A 6,000-nucleotide genomic window follows, 5' to 3' on the forward strand; every position below is an offset into this window, starting at 1 on the left:
TGGCTGTTGATTGTTAATCCAAGTAGAATGAAATCCTTGACAACTTCAATATTTTCCCCATTTATCATGATGTTGCTTTCATTAGTCCAGTTGTGAGGATTTTTGTTTATATTGAGATATAATAAATACTGAAAGCTGTATATTTCAAGACCTATCAGTCTGTAAGTTTGTCATACTGTGGTGGTTTGTGAATTGCTGTGATGCTGGAAGCTATGCCACTGGAATTTCAAATACCAGCAGGGCCACCCATGGTGGACAGGTTTCAGCAGAGCTTCCAGACTAACGTGGACTAGGAAGAAGGACCTGGCAGTCTACTTCTGAAGAAAATTATCCAGTAAAAATCTTATTATTAATAGCAGAACACTGTCTGATATAGTGCTGAAAGATAAGCCTCTCAGGTTGGAAGGCACTCAGAATAGGACTAGGAAAGAGCTACCTCCTTAAAATAGAGTGAAATGAAATTGATTGGAATAAAGCTTTTGGTACCTTCATTTGCTTATGTGACATGGGTCAAAATGAGAAGTAATAGCTACCAACATTCATTAGCAATTGGAACGTGGAATGTACAAAGCATGCAACAAAGAAAACTGGAAATTTTCAAAAATGAAATGGAATTCTTGAAGATCAATATCTTAGGCATTAGTGATCCAAAATGGACTGGTATTGGCCATTTTGCTCAGACAATCATAGGGTCTACTACACTAGGAGGAATAAATTGAAGAGGAACAGTGCTGCATTCGTCATCAAAAAGACCATTTTAAGATTTTTCCAGTAGTATGTTGATGTTGATGTTAGTGATAGAATAATATTCATACGCCTACAAGAAAGACCAGTTAATATGACTATTCAGATTTACTCTCCAACCACTAATGCCAAAAATGAAAAAAACTGAAGATTTTTACAAACTACTTCAGTTTGATCAAATATGCAAGGTCTTATGTAGAACTTGATAGAAATTTAACCAATTTACTAGTACAATATGTCGAAAAGGAGTTCTTATAATAGTGTTAGATGGTTGTGACCAAGGATGTGTGGGGTTTGTTCTGTGTGTGTATATTGCTTTTCTGAGAAGCACTGCAGGCATTCAATATGTCTGATGCTAGTCTCCCAATAAGAAGGCCATTGGACTGAATCCCAGGGAGGGTGAGGTCTAGTCTGTGTTCTGCCACCAACTACAGATGAGTCACCACTTCATTTTTGCATTTATTAAGGTGGAAGAGTATTTCATTTCTACTTCGTGGTTTTGTTCAAAAGAAGAAATGAGCTAGTATTTATTTAAAAAAAATGTTTATAAGGTTTTAAACTAAATAAACCTGTGACCTACTGTTTGTATGTTACAGAATGATATAAAAGCAAGGCAGTACAGTGTGGTGGCTAAATCCATGAGATTCAAAATATGAAAAAAGTACATTTTAATATCCATGCTGACATTTAGCATAGTGACCTTTGTCAATATAATTTTTCTGGTGCTTATTTAATATTGCTATCTCTTTAAATGAATATCCTAATTACATAAATGAGATAAAGCCAATACAGTGTTAATTAGGCTATTTCACTAATACACTTCCAAAAGAATTTTAAATAATGGCTATTTAATGAGTGTGTTAATAGTTATTTCTTGTTTACTGTTATTTGTCTAAATGATACTCTGTTTATAAACATTCAAACATTAGGAGATGATGATTTTCCTGCAAGATATTTAGCTGTTGTATTTTATAATAGTTTCTTCTGTTTTATAACAACAACAGCAACCCAATGTTTAGTATTTTTTTCCCCGCTTAAAGTCATGGGAATTGAAAAGCAGGATTCCCGTGATGAATGGCCTGGTGGGGACTCAGGCCAGCAGGCATCAAGTGGTCACCAAGAACTATTAGGCTTTTTTAGAGGAGAGCGGTTGTGAGAAGCACTAACTTTCCCTTATCAAAGAGTGAAACATGTTAGTAAAGATCCAGTAATAGTTGAAAATACTAGTTTCTGGGATCCTTTTGGCCAGGTAAGTGGGGAAGGTGTAATTAAAGTCAGTAGCTTGCTTCAATTCTCAGCTGTTTTCCTTATACAGGTAATGCGTAGTACCTGTACTAGAACATTACAAAATCAACTGCCCTCTTTTGTTCTCATCCTCTTGCTCTCTCCCTTCCTCTCTCTCTTATCTCAGTTTCTGTTTTCTAATTCAATTAGCATTTATTGAACACCTGCAGGTGCCAGCCTTTCCAAGGGGGAAATATAGAACTTTAATTTCAGGTTGTATGTGTTGCTCCATCTGCATAGATTGCGCCTTGATTCACGTGGAAATTTTTGAGTCTAGATCACAATGCATTTCAGTAGGACTAGTGAAGTGGACCTTGGAAATTGATTTTAATGTGGACTGCCTCAGGCTTGTCAGATGTTCTAGAGTGAAAATTTTTATAACATTTCTATTAGCATTCAATAGAGTCAAGATATAGAATAAAATATTCTTTACCAGAAATCATTATCATCAATTATCCATTTATTTATATATGTATGCATGCCTGCATCCATCTAACCACTCCTCCCTCCTAAACTCACAACACCTACTAAGGACCAGGATTTATGAATAAGAGGCCGTCTCTGATCTCCAGAAGTGCATAGACCTAGCAGAGGAGACAAAGAGACTAAAAAAAAAAAAAAAACCACTGCCATCGAGTAGATTCTGACTCATAGCGACCCTATAGGACAGAGTAGAACTGCCCCATAGAGTTTCCAAGGAGCACCTTGCGGATTCAAACTGCAAAGAGACTAAAAAGACTAGTCATTGCTAATTCTAACGTAATGAACTAAGTATCTCTAGAAGCTGCAAGTGTGATATGTGAGTATAGAGGAGGAATGTTTAAACCAGACTGAAAGAGAGAGGGAGACTTCTTTGATGAATGAGGTGGAATTTTTAGAATGGGACATGATCAGTCAAAGAAAAAGTTTGGGAATCATCATGGAGAACAAAAAGGTAAACACAAACAGTCATGAGAGAACAAGGATTGACTGTAGTTCATGAGGTTTTGAGTGAAATTTATGCATGGAGAGGCAAGATGGCAGGCTAGGAAGGTGGGCAGTAGACAGATCCCAAGGGCTTTGTGTGCCATGCTGAGGTGTTCTGAAGGCAGAAATCTCTGTGTGCTGTTCTGACTGCTTCTCTTGCAACCTTTATGGTGTTCTTCTTGCTTGTTTCTGTTCCTCTTCTCTCCTATTTTCTTCCTGTCCTCATGTCTGTCCCTTCCCTCTTCTCCCTTCTCTTTCTTTTTCTGTCATCTCCTTCCTTACTTGTATCAATCAACTGAAAAAACAGATATTTTTATGAAACTAGGAAAAAAACTGCCCACAAATATGAGGTTTTACCTCAGGGAAGAATTCCTCACTGAGAACATTTTCTAAAACTGACTCGTGAATTTTTATGAGAAAAGAGTTGTTCACACATTTCTAAAGCTTTATTTCAATTCTTCAATACTTATGTGAGTGGTATTGACATCACTGTATTCTGAATTTGCCTGTGTATTTGAACCACTTGTTTTGCATTTTTTACAAATCAATTTTTAAGTCAAAAGTAATATGAGGTTCTTTTAGACCATTTAAGGAATACAGAATTACAGACATAAGAAATTGAAAGCCACATGTAATTGTACTTTACAGGATTCACCATTGCTAAAATTTGGTGTACATTTTTGGGGATTTTTAAATTCAAACATGCACACACATACAATGTTTCATATTATTGAGTTTATTACACACTTTTTTGCTTTTCTCTAAAACTGGAAATCGTTCCAGATTTGTATAGCATATCTCGTTAATTTTAATTCTGCATTGTATTCCATTGTATACAAACCAAAACCATTTCCATTGAGTCAAATTCTGGCTCACAGAGACCCTATAGGACAGAATAGAACTGCCCCCATAGGGTTTCCAAGACTTTATGTAAATCTTTATGGAAGCAGACTGACACATCTTTCTCCCATGGAGCTGTTGGGAGGTTCAAATCACCAACCTTTTGACAGGCATTTGAGTCCTTAGATGTACTATAATGTCGTTAATATTTCCTTATTGACTGACATGACAATAATCTATTACATGTATATGTGCTTGTATGTCTGTATGTGTATGTATATTTATGGGTGTGTGTTTGCACACACCCATAAATATACACATTATTTGCATATGTATATGTAAATAAAACATTCGCTGTTGTGCTTGTATTACTAGAAATATATTTGCACATTTTAAATTATAATAAAATATTGTTAATTTGTAATATCTCCAAAAATGTATAAGAGTAACTGTTATATTGAAACCTTGAAAACTCTGGGAATTCTCTCTCTTCATCTTTCCTTTTACTTATCAATTGGGAAAACAATGAAGTTCTTAATGACTGGTGAATTAAACATAATTAAATATTTTTATTGGACATTTTTATGCATTGCTGCCATTATGAGTTATGTGTGCACATCTCCCCCCCCCTTTTTTTTTTACTAGATCTCCTTCTTGTGGAGGTAATATATTGTCATTTATATTAACTATCCCATTCCCATTGCCGTCAAGTTGATTCTGACTCATAGTGACTCTATAGGGCAGAGTAGAACTGCCCCATAGAGTTTTCCAAAGAGCACCTGGTGGATTCGAACTGACAACCTTCTGGTTAGCAGCCATGACCCTTAACCACTACGCCACCAGGGTCTCCTATTAACTATAACACTGATTTTTTGTTGACAAGATGATTTCCTCTCCTGCTGAACTGTATCAAATGAATACAGTTTGTTTATTAATAAACTAATTTTCAACATTTGGCTAATAAAGAAAAGGAAAACAAAATTATCCATTTTTCTACCACTCAGAAAAAAAACTAAGTATTTTTTTAAAATTCATTTTTCTTTCAGTCTTTAAAATATTTTGATTCATATTTAGAGTTGGGAACCCACTGAATGTACATTTTTGTGTTTCATAATATGCATCTTTTAAAATCCATACATTGCATGGTCAACTCCTTTTAGAGGAAGACCAGATTCATGCCCCTTGCAAAGTCACTTCCACTGTTACTCAACTCACTGCTTGTCCCATTCTTGCTTGCTCAGTACTTCTCTATTTTTTCCGAGTTATTGGCTATAGAATTCCCCATCCAGTGCCCTTGTGGTGGGGCCTTCTGGCAGTATCCCTGTAAGGCTTCCTTTTGACTACAATACCTGTTCCATGTCCATAACACTTAGGATGCCCATTTCTTCCGGGCTGGCAGCTGTCAAAGCTATCCTTGGCTCTATTGGGTCCATGGTTCTCCCACCAGCTTCTGCTGCTCTCCTGCTGAAGCTGCAAAGAGTCATGCCCAAGCTGGAGCCTGGGCATGGTGCAGAGTGGCACAGTGTGGGGTGAAAACATGAGAAAGACCAGTTTTCAGTGGTGTAGGGACTGGATGAGGGTTTGGTGGTGCAATGCAAGTGGGAAACCAATGATATTCAATTCAGGTATGGAACAAGACTCAGTCACGTTTGGTTGCTAAAAGGAAAGTAGTTTAGGTAATTGTGTAAGAAAAACAATATATTACATGGAACCTTGTAAAACTGATGATATTTGACCATCTGTTGAACAAATGAAGGGGCAATTTCATATGGTTCCACCTAATACATCACCACTTTTGTGTCGGTTTGTCATAGTGTGGTGGTTTGCCTGTTGCTCTGATGTTGGAAGCTATGCCACCAGTATTTCAAATACAAGTAAGGTCCTCCATGGTGGACAGGTTTTCAGTGGAGCTTCTAGACTGAGACAGACTAGGATGAAGGATCTAGTGATCTATTTCTGAAAAAAACTGACCAGTGAAAACCTTATGAATAGTAGCAGAACATTGTCTGATATAGTGCTGGAAGATGAGTGCCTCAGATTGGAAGGCATTCAGAATAGATATGGATTGACACAGTGGCTGAAAAGTGGTCTAAAACATAGCAATGATTGTGAGGATGGCCCAGAACTGGGCAGTGTTTTATTCTGGCGTACATAGAGTCTCTGTGA

The sequence above is a fragment of the Elephas maximus genome, chromosome 10 (genome assembly GCF_024166365.1).
Source record: "Elephas maximus indicus isolate mEleMax1 chromosome 10, mEleMax1 primary haplotype, whole genome shotgun sequence".
NCBI lineage: Eukaryota > Metazoa > Chordata > Mammalia > Proboscidea > Elephantidae > Elephas > Elephas maximus.